Source organism: Scyliorhinus canicula, chromosome 15 (genome assembly GCF_902713615.1).
Source record: "Scyliorhinus canicula chromosome 15, sScyCan1.1, whole genome shotgun sequence".
In the NCBI taxonomy this organism is placed as follows: domain Eukaryota; kingdom Metazoa; phylum Chordata; class Chondrichthyes; order Carcharhiniformes; family Scyliorhinidae; genus Scyliorhinus; species Scyliorhinus canicula.
Window position 1 is genome coordinate 106,886,767 of NC_052160.1, and position 16,048 is coordinate 106,902,814.

Genomic DNA, 16,048 nt, shown 5'->3' on the forward strand with positions numbered 1-16,048 from the left:
CTGGAGGGTACTACCAGAGCAGTCCAGGCACTGGAAATGCATTTTGAGCAATCCGATGCACTGCTCAATTACAGAATGGGTGCCTCATCAACCGGTCTCCACCTCTGACTCTGGCCTCTGTACTGGCACATCAGCCAGGACCTCAGTGGGTACCCCTCATCCCCAAAGACCTAACCCGTCATCTTGGGATGGTCCTCGAAGACACCAGGGACCTCCAAGTGTGCCAGGATGCAGCTGTCGTGCACACTCCCTGGGATGAGTGCCCAGATGTGCATGATCTAGAGGTGGTGGTCGCACACGAGTTGTACATTCATGGAGTGGAACTCCTTCCTGTTAATGAAGGGTGTTCCCTGTTGCCTCGGTGCACGCAGGGCAACATGCATGCCATCAATTACTCCCGGGTATATATCAGCGATGGCGGAGAATCCTACAGCCCGGGCATCCTGATGGGCTTGGTCCAGCTCAACATTTCTATCGTCTGATGCTCATGCATATAGGGCAACTGTGGCTTCACAGATGCACTAGTGGGCTGCAGGTTGTGATATGCTGCACAGGTCCCCACTCGAGCCCTAGAATGAACCGGTGGCATAAATTTTCAGGACTGTGGTGACCTCCACGGCCACCAGAAGCGGATATCCTCCTCCTTCATGTGTGCCAAGTCTGCAAGGACATGGCACTGGTGCCGCACCATCTCCTTGTTGAGATGGAGCCTCCAGCGGTACATGCTGTCCGAGATCTCCTTGAAAGCCAAACGATGCCTGGACACCTTGTGCTGTCACTGGCCCTCGCCTCTCCCCAGCCTGATGGGTCTCCCCAGCTACTGCAGGGGCCCTTGGACCCCGGACCCCAGACCCTTGCCGGGAACATTAGGAAGACTGAGCTCAGATATCCTCCCCGGACCCACACAATCATCCTCTGGTTGCAGGGATATCCCAAGTCCAGTTCTTGGGTGCTTGATTGTTGGCTGCTGCCTGTGTGGTGCTGAGGCTCCTATTGTTCAGGAAACATGCCCAGGCCTCACAGTTTGCTGGAATGCTAGGCAATGAACATGTCTAAGACATGACACGTGTACTCACGAGAATTCATGAGAGCTGTGAAGTGCTCATATAACGAACAATGACAATTCCCAATTAGTAATAGCCTTCAGCTGTGCAGCTGGAGGCTGCTCACAGTCAGAGGGAGCTGAAGTGATCCCACCATCTTATCCACAATCGAAAATGGCTACTCACCTTCACCAACCCCCACGGCAGCCATTGTGCTAGATTCCCATTTTTAAATAGGTGTGCGAAAGGGCTCTCGCGTGAGTTCCCACTGGAGAGCTGTTTAGATCCCGGGAGGCAATTATATAGGATGTGGAGCTCATTAATGAGATGGAGATTGCTCTTAATTGGCTTATGTTGTAATCATTAGATTCATTGGGTTCAATTTTCCCCAAAAATGACTAATGCAGGGTTTCTCCATTTCTTCACCACTGCGATTGGGAACCACAATCAGGCAGAGAATGGAGCGACGCTTAAAAAACAGGATCACTGTGGTTGCCCATTGCCATTCTCCCCTCCCTGCGCCAGCAGGAAAATTCTAATTCATGATGAGCATGCATAAGCATTCAATTAAAAGGCTGGAATCCTGATTCTCCCTCCCCGCGTGCTGTTCCATTCCCCACAGCGGGAAATCCACAGAGTGAGCTTTGGTGCGAGGTTGGTCAATGCAGCGCTGGTGTAGTGGAGTCCGAGGCGGGTCAAGAGAGTCAGAGCACCGATAATGTGCCCCTCTGCCATTGCCAAGCTACAGAAGGGCTCCACCAAAGGCCCTGGTGTTTGGGTAGGCTCGGGCTGTGAGTGAGGGATTGACCCCGGGGCCCACCGGATTGGGGGTTCCATACTTGTTCTGCTCCTTCCAACCCAGGGCAACCTGAAGATGTCTCTTGAATTGGTGACCTCAGACAGCCCTCCGCTCAACAGCATCCTCCTGATCTGAGGTTTGTAATCCTGATGTGGCCTCCTCACTGCAAACTGCTCTGCCTGACAGCTGAAGAGCAGTCCAGGCAGTCCAGTGAAGAATCAATGCAGAAACACTTTCCCTTTCCTAACATCTGCCTCCACCCCCAGACAACAGCCTTTTAATACAGCAGCTGTTATAAGTGTCAGAGGCTTCCTAGAAAGCCACAACATTTGAAAAAACTTCAAATCCCCTGACAGCCTTTGAAATGTTGAGGATCCATTCAACTTCACAGTGCAAAAACCTCATTAGACTGTGATTGATAGTTACATAGTTCAGTCGCATTTCAAGTACCCTGCTTTGATGTGTATAAACACTCTTGCTATGATTGACAGCTCCTGGCCACATCAAAGGCAGTTAAGTGCTTTCTGGTGTGAGAAAGGAGGACGTCAAACCACTTTGTTCCTTTGATGTGGTGAGATGCCAGGGAGCATTGCACGATTGGCAGTGTCAGGGTGAAGAGACTGAAGGGGTGACTGAAATAGGGTTGGGGTGGCTTGGGTCGTGTGACCCTCACGCATGCGTGGTGTGGGGGGAGGATGCCCCTCCTTGTCAGCTGGGGGCATCAGGACTTTTAGTCATGTCACACTGAAGTTACAAGTTTCATATTATAGAATCGTAGAATCCCTACAGTGCAGAAGGAGGTCATTCAGCCCATTGAGTCTGCACCGACCCTCTGAAGGAGCACTGCACCCAAGCCCACTTTTCCGCCCATTCCTATAACTCCTTAACCTAACCTTCACATCCCTGGGCACTAAGGGGCAATTTGGCTTGGTCAATCCACCTAACCTGCACATATTTGGGCTGTGGGAGGAAACTGGAGCCTCTGGAGGAAGCCCACGCAGAGACGGGGAGAAAGTGCAAGCTCCACACAGACAGTTACCCAAGGCTGGAATTGAACCCGAGTCCCTGGCACTGTAAAGCAGCAGTGCTAAGCACTGTGCCACCGTGCCGCCCGATCATAGGAGATATGTACCCGAACAGACGCTGGAATGTGGCGACTAGGTGCTTTTCACAGTAACTTGATTGATAATTTTTTAAAAAGTTTTTTATGGAAATACACTTTTCTATGAATATGTGTTGACTGTTGCCAGAAAATTTAACTTATCTACCCTCAAACTCTCAGAGCTTTATCAGATCTCTTAAACAGTCCATCAGATAATTGCACTGTAATTTATCAGATTTCACCCTCATCTCTGACATTAAACAGATTCCTCCCACTCCTCTATGAATATTGACCAGATGTCTCGTCTCAGTTATATACCAGCTGCCCCTATATGTTTTGGCAGAAGCATCTGGTAAATAGCAATAATACAGAGGCACGAGGCAGATAACAGGCAAACTGGACAGGGAGGTCTGATAGGTAACTGTCATTCTGAACAGACGGGTTTGAAAAATAGCAGACAAATTGGAGAGAAGCATCTGGTAAATAGCAGTTTGGCTGTTATTTATCAAACCTCTCTGACCAGATTGGCTGTTATTTACCAGGCCTCTCTGACCAGCAAACATTTATTTACCAGACCTGTCTGCCTAGACTATCTGTTATTTTCCATACATATCTGTTCAGACTGTCTGTTATTTATCAAACCATCTTTCGAATATGACAGTTATTTACCAGCCCTTTGTGTCCATTATGACTGTTGTTTATCAAATCGATCTGTCCAGAATGACTGTTACTTAACAGGCATGTCTGTCCAGTCTATCACTTAGCAAAACTATTTCTCCAATTTCAGTGTTTTTCCACTTCCCTCTGCCCAGTCTCACTGTTGTATGATAAATTACTGTATCCAAACTCGCAGGGCGGAATTCTCCATTCCTGAGGCTAAGTGCTGGTGCCAACTGAGGATCTGCAGGTGTTTCACGACAGGAAAATTGGTGCGGACCCCTCACCGAGTCCGGTACTTATGGATCGTGCGAAGAATCACCGGGTCCCAGACCGCGCATGCGCAGGGCTAATAAACTGCACCAGTCGCGCTGGAAAACATGGCGGCGGCTGTTCTGGAACCCTAACCCCACAGCCCCTAACCCCTGCACCTCCCTCCACGAGCCCAGCCCTAGCAGAAGCCCCCCCCCGGCGGCCTTGCGGCACAGATCCCAGCCCCAAGTGTGGCAGCGCTGGACACTGTCTGCAGCCGTCACGCTAGGTTCCCGACTGCTGGGACCACACGTGGTCCACGCCGTTGGGAACTGGGCCCATCGGGGATGGAGAATTGCGGGTGAGCCGGCTGATGACGTGCCAACGGACTTGCGACTGTGCGTGGCGCTCGTTCTGATAACGGTGATTTGGAGAGGGCGGAGCATTGCGAACCGGCATCAAACCGCGCTTGCCCCAATTCCGGCATCGGAAGCCATTCTTTGCCCGATTGCAGATCCCAATTTCAGCGTCGGGCTATGGGGAATTCTTCCCAAAATCTTCCATTTAAAAGAAGAGCTACGAGTTTTACGCATTTCACAAATCATCTACAATAGATTTCACCACAATTTGTAAAAGTTGCTTACGCAGACAATAAATTAAAATCAGAAAATCAAACCAGCAATACCTGCTCTTTCAACAGTTTTGATGTTATTCTGTCATTTCCCACAGTCATAAACTAACACAAATGAACATACCTACTCGCATGTACACCAATAGGGAACCAAGGAGAAGATTAAAGATGCTTATTGCGAGGAAATTATTAACGAGGATCAGAAAAACTATTCACAATAATGGATGAAACCAGTTTAGAAAACATTTATTAACAATTCCTTTGGTTAAAAAAAGCATACCTGTTTGATGTTGCCAGCTATCATGGCTGCAAGGCAGTCTGTAACGCTTTGGTGATGTTTCACTCTTCAGCAATGGGTGATTAAATCAGTGCTCGCTGTTACAAAATGGAAAAATCTTCTTGTTTATCCACAACCGTGCTTTGACGCAGTGAGCCACAAAAAATGAATCAGGCACAGTTGAACATTAAGTTTGAGTTTAAAATGTAACCTTTAAAGTATTAGTCACTGCATACATAATTTTAGCCAATGGAATATAAATTTACTCTGCATGGGTTCTGATTTGACTGTTGCTGAAGAATTTTGTAAATAGCTAGCACAGAAAAATTTAAATGGACATAAAATAAAACAAGTGAGATCAGTGCCTGAGACTAAAAGCCCATATTCCCACTTTAAAAGCGAGCTGAGATTTATCAACCTAATCCACTGCTTAAAAAATGGCCACGGCCAATGGTTACTCTATTCAAACCAGAATAACTCATTTCTGAATTGATGATGGGAACTTGTTAGCTCTTTGTTGATATGTTTTCCACCTTTCAGTTTGCTGTATCCTTCCCTTTCATGTTTTATGCTGGAAGTTCCTTTAGATTTCAAGATCTCTTGCGAAGGTTTATTTTTGCTGCTGTAGTAGAAAATATGAAGCCAAGGATTTGCAAATAGTGAAGCAAACCTGAGAGCCCCATTTTATATGGTTTCCATTTGTGTTTTTAACATTACAACACAATGACTGTAGTTCAAAAATACTTGATTGGCTGTTAAAATACTTTGGGATGGGCTGAGGTGGTCATTTATTTTATTTTATTTTTCTCAAACTTTATTTCTTTCAAAAATTCAGCAGAGATGACAATGCAAGGAGAGCCTGCCGGATAAGATGGCGCACAACCATAGACATCAACACCAAACTAGTGGGTTCAGGCAGGTCTGTAAGTTCTCCGCCCCATGAGGCAGGCAGTGCTGATTATCATTTGAGAGGTTCAGTGGTGGAACTCAAAGCATAAGAGGGAATAGTACTTCATCCACTTTCTCACATACCACTTAGAACATACCACTTGGCCCACTCCCCCATCCTACACCCATGACCCGACCTAACCTGCACATCTTTGAACGCTAAGGGGAAAGTTATCATGACTAATCTAGCGAACCTGAACATCTTTGAACTGTGGGAGGAAACCAGACAGCCGGTGGAAACCCATGCAGTCACAGTGAGAACGTACAAACGCCACACAGTCACCCAAGGCTGGAATTGAACCCAGGTCGCTGGTGCTGTGAGGCGGCAGTGTTAACAACTGTGCCACCGTGCCACCCGTTTCCCCTTATCCCATAACCCCTTCTGATATATAAACTGCAAATTATGTAGGGATGAACCTCTAGCTTTCCCCGGCTCTCCCAATGCAATCCCACCACTTTATTCCTTTCCGCTTCCCAAGAAATGTACAGGCTGTGTATGGGAGCATCTATCCAAGAGGAGCAGGAGAATGATAATGATGGGCGGCAAGGTCGCACAATGGTTAGCACTGTTGCTTCACAGCACCCGGGTCCCAGGTTTGATTCCCAGCTGGGGTCACTGTGGGGATTCTGCACATTCTCCCTGTGTCTGCGTGGGTTTCTTCCGGGTGCTCCAGTTTCCTCCCACAAGTCCTAAAAGAAGTGCTGTTAGGTAATTTGGACATTCTGAATTCTACCTCTGTGTAGCCGAATGTGCCGGAATGTGGCGACTAGGGGATTTTCACAGTAACTTCATTGTAGTATTACTGTAAGCCAACTTGTGACAATAAAGATTATTATTATCAAGTACCGTCACTCGCTCTCACATTTGCAGCCACCAGCATTAGATACGGGCACTGCACATCCTCTAGAGAGTAGAATAGAGATAGGAATTTCACATTGTGTGTCACTGAGTGCAAACGGGCTACAGCTAGTGCACGGAAAAGGCCTGCCCAGGTTCAAGCATCGGGGAGCATGTGCTCTCTCATAGTTTTTCCAGAGTGTGTGTGGCCTGTTCAAAGTGACTTATTCAAGTGTGTTGCCCACTGAAATTGTTTTGCATGTTCATGTGCAATATGGTAAAGGAACCATCTAATACTCCGTCTGTGTGTGGCTTTGTCGCTTACTGATAATTGCAAACACTGCAACAATAGTCAAAACACTTTGCAAAAGGCTGATGTACTTCAGTAAGGGAGAGGTAAAAGACAGATGAGAAGTCAAAACAAAGGTCATACCTGCTCTAAATTTAAGTCGCAATGTTATCTGCTGGTGATTGTCATTGTGTCATATGTAAGCTCAATGTATTTTCCTGTAGCTTCTCACCTTTGCAAACTCTGAACCTACAGGATTACAACACCTACTACTTCCTTCCTATGGTTACAAGCCTGTGTTGTGGGAATCTTACTTAAATTCACCCTGAGACCATTGATAATAGCTTCTTGATGTCTTCTGTGCTGTTGCTTTTATGATAAGTAATATTTTCATTCAAACTTATCTTGGCAAATGGCATTTACAGGAAAGCAAATCGAGACACGCCATTCACAATATGCTTCTTCTAGTCAATTTGACAATAAATCCTTAACATTCCTAAAATGTCTTTCCTTTACACAGGTGGGCTGCAAGGTAGCATAAGTGGCTAGCACTATGGCTTCATAGCGCCAGGGACCCAGGTTTGATTTCGCACTGGGTCACTGTCTGTGCGGAGTCTGCACGTTCTCCCCATGTCTGTGTGGGTTTCCTCCGGTCCGGTTTCATCCCACAGTCCAAAGACGTGCAGGTTAGGTGGATTGGCCATGCTAAATTGTCCTTAGTGTCCACAAAGATTAGGAGAGGTTATTGGGTTACGGGATAGGGTGGAAGTGAGGGCTTACGTGGGTCGGTGCAGACTCAAATGGCTTCCTTCTGCACTGTATGTTCTATGTTCTATTCTGCAAAATCAAAAATGTGCACGATGAAACTAATTTTGGCTGAGGTGCAATCATTTCTAGTAATAACAAGTTATTCTTACAAAAGAATGCATATATTATGAGAGAATGCCTTCAAACGAAAGGAAGAGTTATCTCAGCAACGCTCATTGGCTCTGTCCACAGATGAAGAGGGTTTACTTGAGTGAGAGATTGGGTTATAACCAGTGCCTGAGGAACTTAAGTCAGTGCCTTCAGCAGGGTAAGAAATTGGGGGGTTAAAAAAAAAGATGGAAATGATATTAAAGATTCTGAGCTGGATTCTCCATTCTGAAGACTAAGTGCTTCCATCAGAGTAGAGTCGCTCCTGGTGCGAGGAGGGGCTCCCAGGACTGATTCGCACCCCTTCCACATTTATGCATGAAGGGGAACTAGTGTGATCCTTTTGGAATTACCCTGCTTTGATGCTAACCACAATGTTGCTATGATTGACAGTTTTATTACTCACCACATCAAAGGCAGCTAAGTGCTTCCTGCTGTGAAAAAGAGGAAGTCAAAGCACTTAGCTGCTTTTGATGTGCTGAGGTCCTGTCAATCATAGCAACAGTGTTTATAAGCATCAGAGCAAGGGAATGGAGCTGAATTCAAGCATGAATGAAAAGATCAATAAACAATCTACCAAGCAGCTGTCTCTGGAGAAATAAAACTGTCTATCACTAGCTAATATAATGTATTGCTGAGTGAAATTGAATGGAAGATCTCGATTTCAAAGGTTGTCAAGGGATTTCAAGATCTTTGATGTGTATTGGGTTTTCAAGGAAGCCTCTGGCACTGGGAACAGCTGCTGTTTTGAACATTCTGAGGCAGCAGATGTTAGGGACAGGGAAGTGAAAATGCAATGATTTTTCAACCTACTGCCTCGACTTTTCTTCAGCTTATAGGCAGTGGTTTCTAATGGGAAATAGAGGAGAGTTCGATGGGGTTCTGATGGGGGTGACTGATGGGGGTTTCTGATGGGGTATCTGATGGGGGCCTGATGATGGGTCTCTGTTGGGGTCTGATGGGAAAATCGCTGTTGGGAGTCTGATGGAGGGATGTGATGGGGTGTCTGATGGGGGTCTGATGGAGGGGGTCTGATGGGGGTCCCTGTTGGGGGTCTGATCGGGGGTGGCTGATGAAGTGAGCTGGGGGGTTGGTGGGACAGGATTTGCATTGTGGAAGGTGGGACCTTTGGGAGCACCTACGTGATGCACTTACCCCTTGACTCAACACAGGAGTCCAACACATCAGGGCCACACTTGAAAATACCTGCACCAATCCTCACCCTGAGGCCTGGAGAATCAGGCTTTCAGACTGTTAATCAGATGAAAATGGGTGAAAATAACCCGTTTGTATCCTCCAGCCAGCGTGTGGCATGTGGCTCGCTGTCACCCTTGGTGGGGGAGCATCGGAATGGGATTGGCCCTCGGCGTCGATCCTGTTTTTAGCCCAATGCTCGATTCTCCGCCAGATCGGGAACCTCGTTCGAGATGCCGATGTGGAGAAGTCATCCATTTGATCAGATGAAACAGCAAAACGTGAAAGTGAGAGCTTTGCTGAGGAAAACAAACTTATGTGGAGAAGTTTGAGATTAAAGAAGCCTTTGGCCCAGGGGACAATCGCAGTTATCTTATCCGGCTCAAATAAACCTTACTAAAAATGGTTTGGCAATTAAATGGCCACAAACAAATCCAATAAGGTGGGCAGCACGCACATTGCAACATTTTGGGTCAGAATTGTTCAGTTCTGTGATGTTCTCTGTTTTCTTTGTCTGAATGTCTTGAATGCATCGTGTTTAACTAAGAACATCAGCTAAGTAAATTAACAAAACTGATTTATTAATACTACTTAAACTAGATTTGAACATATTCCTAAGCACAAGGTTGCTAAAATAAACTATGCTATAACTCTCATTACAGAACTCTCAAGTGCACAACTACTCTCTCTCAAATCTAAACATCTTCTCCTGGAATCAATGGTCATCACGTGATATATATGTGACTGCTCTTGATCACCATCTGGTGGTAAGAAGCATTTACATGAAATTGTTAACCCTTTATCTCCCATGCAATATCCATCTTGTTACAAGTTCACCAATTTGCTTTTAGAGATGTTTGGAACCTCCACCTAAAATAGATATTAGGCTCTTTGCATAAGTAAATATGAGATGTAAACCCTATTTGATGTCCCCTTTTTGAAAACATGTATTTCATTCCAAAATCAAACCGATCATATTTGGAGAGAACATTCACACATACCATCAAAATCCACAGTTTGTACAAATTTTTCCCATTTTAATTCCCCTCCCCCCTCCTCCCGGCTGACAAACAACTCCTTGAGCATGGATAAGAACGGATACCATCTCACGCAGAACCTGTCTTCTGACCTCCTTGGGGCAAACTTAATCTTCTCCAAGCTGAGAAATTCCTCTATGTCCCCATCCATGCCACCACCTCTGCTGGCATTGCTGATCGTCAGTTCAACAGTATCGTCCGCCAGGCTATCAAGGAGGCGAAGGTCACCACATCGGCCCCCTTCCCTGCCCCTGCAGCTCCGGCATTTCCTACACCCCAAATATCGCATGCCATGACCCCAAACCCAGTATCTCTGACAAAACCTTAAACACCGCACCCCCCCAGAACCTCTCCAATTTACCACACCCCCCAGAAAATATGAGAGTGGTTCACCGGCCCTCTCCCACACTTCTCACAGCGATCTTCCACCCCTGAGAAAAATCTACTCCTCTATGTCCTTGTCATATGTAACCTGTGCACCACCTTAAATTGAATAAGAATCATCCTTGCGCACGAGGTGATTGCGTTGACCCGACGCAGTACCTCACTTCATATCTCCCGTCTTAGCTTGATCCCCACCTCCCCCTTCCATTCGCCCTTAATCCTATTCACCAATGCCATCTCTTTCTTTCTCAACCATCCATAGATTTCTTGATGTCGCCTTTACCAAACTGATTTCCCCTAAACACAACTGACATTGTGCTGGCTGTAGTTAGTGAAATCTTGTCCTGATCGTAAATGGACCACTGCCAGGTGCTACAAAATAGGTACATTTTGTAAAATATTCATATTTGAGCGTGCAGTCAACAGGAGCCAGAGTTTTCATTCCAGTACCACTGACTGCTGCTGGGCAATCCCCTGTTCCTATCCCTATTGCTGCCACACATTTCCTGATCACTGTCCCCACCTCCCTCTTCCTGTCAACCCACTTTCACACAATTGCTTTTCTCTCCCTCTAGGACCTGCTACAGACTGCTCCTGACAATGCATAGACCTGGGTTACAACCACCCTCACATATGCAAAAATATTTTATGTTGGGTTATTTCTACTTTAGAGGTTGTGCCTTCCCAAATAATAAAAAAAAGTGAAATCCAAATAATGGACCATGGAGTTGGGCCAGTGTATGCTCCGCTCTCCAATTCACCGTGATGCGGGAGCTGTGGCTAATGAGAGAATCAAACCAGAGCTTTGAAAATGTTACTTCTTCAGGTGGGATGGGAGGTTAGAAAATTGTTACAATCCTACTGGGCCCATGGGAATGATGCGGTCAATCTCACTGTCGGGCTCTTGGAATATGAGCCGCGCTGAGGGAGGAAGGCCCAACAGGGGGGCTCATTAATTCCCCGAGATTAAAGCCGGCCCAAGAGGGAACCGGCATCTCAGGGTGGTCCTAGCCAAGACTTGGAGTGATGCCTTTTTGCTGTATTTCCTACGACGCCCTATGCAGCTCTTGCTCATGTATTTGTTTTGTTTGGCCCTTGTTGCGCACTGTAGCCAAGTACTATTTGTCAATGTACTTTGTTGATTATTCTTTTTGTCCACTATGTACGTACTGTGTATGTTCACTTGGCAGCAGAAAAAATACTTTTCACTGTACTTCAGTACATGTGACAATACATCAATCAATCAACTACATTTGACTTACCTTTAAGGACTCCTCATTGACTACAATAAATATGTTGTTGTGTGAGAAGACTGGATGAGCTTTTTCTTTGGGGGGGCGAACCTGATTGAGAGACAGGCTGGGCAGATCACTGCGCTGCGTCATCCCACAAAGTAGGCGGGTGACCTACAGGGCGACCTTTACCCGCTCAACAATTCCTCTCGCACAAGGCGGCGAGGACCCGTGCGTCACCCCGGACTGTTATTTTCCTTACTCATTAGTTTAAGGCATTGGATGAGCTTTTTTGAAAAGGTAATGTTAGGAAAAGTTCAAAGAAGCATCAGAAAATCTTTTTCAGTATTTGATCCATCTTCTATCAAAGGTAAAAGTGAATTGCTTCTGAGACTGTTATTCTAGCCAATCAGTAGCAATTAAGATAAACACATTAAGGACTAAAAATACAGGATAATTACAGAATTAAGGTTGCTTTTAGTAACAATACATAATAACAATCACTTATTGTCACAAGTAGGCTTCAATGAAGTTACTGTGAAAAGCCCCAAGTTGCCACTTTCCGGCGCCTGTTCGGGGAGGCCGGTACGGGAATTGAGCCCGCGCTGCTGGCCTAGTTCTGCATTACAAGCCAGCTGTTGAGCCCACTGTGCTAAACCAGTCCTAATACTTCAATAATTGCGATTAAAATATGCTGAATTATAAATATTTTAAATGCCTCTATGCTAATCTGCATGCTATCCATTATTGAATGTCAGACTAATCTAATATTTCTTGCTGTTTATAATAAAAATTCTCAAGTGCTGGTTGATGCTGGCAAGCAGCATTGCTAACATTCCTAATTACCCTGAGATGGTGGTGTTGGACCTTTTTTATCTTCTGTGATAAGTGCAGTGACAATACTGCCAGGTTGATATTGGAAAAGTCTTGTGTGTGCTGTTGTGGCTGTATCTAGATAAACGAGAGGTGAATGCCCTTTCACATTCCAGACTTGAGTATGGTATGAATACGGAACACTGTGGATGCTGGAAATCCATCCCATCCACCACTTTGCTGGTAATCAGGAGTAGCCTGATGGGACAGTAATTAGTCAGGTTGAATTTGTCCTGCTTTTTGTGGGTGGGACATACCTGGGCAATTTTTCACATTAAGAAGTCTTACAACATTGGGTTAAAATACAACAGGTTTAGTTGGAATCACTAGCTTTCAGAGCGTGGCTCCTTCACCTGGTGTTGTAAGACTTCTTATTGTGCCCACCCCAGTCCAATGCTGGCATCTCCACATCATGACTACCATTTTTCACATTGCTAGGTAGATGTCAGAGTTGCAGCTGTACTGAATAGTTTGACAGAGGAGCTCTTCAGTACTGTTGCTAGAATGTTGTCTGGGGACATAATATCCAGTAGTTTGCAGTGTCCAATGGCTTCAGCCATTTCTTGATATCATGTGAAGTGAATCCAAATGGCTCAAGACTGATATCTGTATTGTTGATGAGCTCAGCAGGATTATCCACTCAGCACCTCCGGCTGAAGATGGTTGCAAATGCTTCAGCCTTGCTTTTAGCACTGAAGTGCTGGACCACCGCATCATTGAGGATGGGGATATTTGTGGAGTCTGCTCCTCCTGCTAATTGTTTAATTGTTTATCACCATTCGTGGCTAGATGTGGCAGGACTGCAGAGATAAATCTGATCCTTTGGTTGTCACATTGCTCAGCGCTGTCTCGCATGCTGCTTCCACTGTTTGCCATGCAAGTAGTCCTGCGTTGGGTACTCGGGGGATAGCTCAGGAAGTTATATTTAAGGAAATACGGACCACGTTCGCAGGACCAAAGGGCCTACTCCAGCTCACATTCCATATGTTCTCATGCTCTTATGCTTGGGTCCCCACTCCAACAATGGTTCCAGATGACTAGCAATATGTCTGGCTGCACTCAGGGAAATCATTTCTACAGAAAACCAGCAACAAACAAAGTAAGTTGTTTACTTTGAATTTGTAGCTTGGAAATGCTAGCTTTGGACTGGGGTGGGCACAGTAAGAAGTTTAACAACACCAGGTTAAAGTCCAACAGGTTTATTTGAAATCATTAGTTTTCAGAAAGTTCATCACTCACCTGATGAAGGAGCTACGCTCCGAAAGCTAATGATTCCAAATAAACCTGTTGAATTTGTGGAACCAAGAGATGCATGAACTCCTGATTAATATTCCTATTCACCAAACACCATCAAAACAAAATTCTTTAATGGCTACACATTTGCCTGAGACTATTCCTCGAAAATCAAACTGAAATTACCCGTGTGAAGCAGTTAAATTTCAACATTTCAACAGTTAAACATTTCAACATGATAAATTCCTATACAAATGCCAGACTTATTCCTTTTTGTTTTATTGCTGAGATGATTGTGCATTGTAGAACTGACACTGATGCTAACTGATTGAACACAAGAAATAGGAGCAGGAGAAAACCATTCAAACCCACTTCTATATGACCATGGCTGATCTGAGGCTTCAACACTTTCCTGCCCAATCCCCCTTTAATTCCCTCAGAGACCAAAAAATCTGTCTATCCCAGTCTTTCATGTATTAAATGATGGAGCATCCACAACCCTCTGGAGGCAGAGGATTCCAAAGATTCATAAACCTTTGACTGAAGTATTTTCTCCTCATTTCAGTCCCAAATTATTGCTCGCAAACAGACAAGACTGAACATGACAGAAGTAAAACTAGTTCTTTCCCGGTACAGGGTGCGAAAGTTAGTGTTTAGTGAGAGATCCTGGAACATCTGCTCCTGGAGCCTGTGGTATTTGTGAATAAGGGGAACAGTCCATCCTCCGCACTATTTGAGTCACACAGTGAGCAGGATTTCAAAGCTGCAAAGATCTTACAGGATTGGCTGTGGGATGAGGCCTTTTCAAGCCATGACTGGTATCTTCTCTGAATTCTCTTGCTTCTGTTAAGTGTCACTTCATGCCAATTGCATATTTATTTACTCTTAGCAGCAACCTCAGTGAGACTTCAAAACCACTCACCATTATCAGTTAAGCACTGCGAGTATTTTATTGTTGATCCCAAGTCAGCATCAAAAGAAACAATTATAACTAGTCTTAACCTCTTCTTCAATGTGCAAATGGGTAAATTCACTGTCCAATTCAGCTATTGTTACATATTTCCCCCTACCATCAAGAATCCCTTAGCTTATTGGCCATCAATTCAAAGTGGTTTAAGGGAAGGCTTGTTCCTTCATTAACTGTATGTGGTTCATTTATTGGCAATTATGTGTGCTATTGTTTCTCTATATGATGTGGAGCTTTCCGGTTATCTCAGCTGGTTAGTTAGAGCATTGTTCTAATAAAGCCAAGGTCGTGGGTTCGATTCCTACACTCACCAACCTGCTTGTTCTGGAAAAAATTGTATAAAGATACAGTGAGGCCCTCCACAAACAGCAATAAAATAATGAGTTGATGATTTGTCACGTTTCAGTCCCTGCATTTGGTTGTTAACTGAAAGATTGGCGGTTCATTACTATCCAGGGACGGAGGCTTACTTTATTTTCATTGAGTCACAATCCAGGTTGTCATTTGGTACATTGACAGGAAGAAAATATCCCCAAAAGGAGAGAGAGAGAGTAAAGGCAATTGAAGTTATTGGGTGACTTCAATAACTTGGTATTGAATAGGGTTGTTAAAGACTTGGATTTCAATATCTGCCCTTTCAGTCAGATTATGCTCAACAGTACAGGAGGCCGTGAAAGACAAAAGTGAAAAATGAAAGGAAGGTGGAAGTTTTTGTAGACCTCTAAAATTAAGGCTAGATTTTGACAGCATACTTTGGAAATTCAATAAGAAGTCTTACAACACCAGGTTAAAGTCCAACAGGTTTGTTTCAAACACGAGCTTTCGGAGCACGGCTCCTTCTTCAGGTGAAGAAGGAGCCGTGCTCCGAAAGCTCGTGTTTGAAACAAACCTGTTGGACTTTAACCTGGTGTTGTAAGACTTCTTACTGTGCTCACCCCAGTCCAACGCCGGCATCTCCACATCTTGGAAATTCAAATCAGTGCATGGCAGCCTCCTGAGAAGTTGTACCTCAATGCCTTGGCAAACTGGATAATTTCCCCATTTGTATCAATGTGCATCAACGCAAAAGTGACGTTATAACTTTTTAATGATACCGACACTTTTGCGTTCATACACCCAAGTGCAAAAATGGCCTCATCACTGAGAAAACAATGCAGCAAGTCCTTGAGCGGGTTACCACAAACTGGTGGGCATGATTGGAAAAAGTGGGAATATAAATGAACATTTAAAACCTGCAATTGCAGAAGTATTGCCTCTGCGGTAAGATCAGAAAGCCATCAGGAAGCATTCCTCCATATTTGTCAAATATTCCATAAAAAAGAATACAATTAGTAGAGGTGCTTCAAAAACAGAAGCACGTGATGTTAAAATATTCGT

General features: G+C 44.8%; 1 non-coding gene across 1 annotated transcript; it reads right to left on the bottom strand.

The window, feature by feature from the left end:
• Positions 1–11,726: 11,726 nt before the first annotated feature.
• On the bottom strand, positions 11,727–11,877 carry LOC119979147. The gene has a single exon (XR_005463653.1). It is a non-coding gene; the product is annotated as a U12 minor spliceosomal RNA (small nuclear RNA).
• Between the last annotated feature and the right edge of the window lie 4,171 nt (positions 11,878–16,048).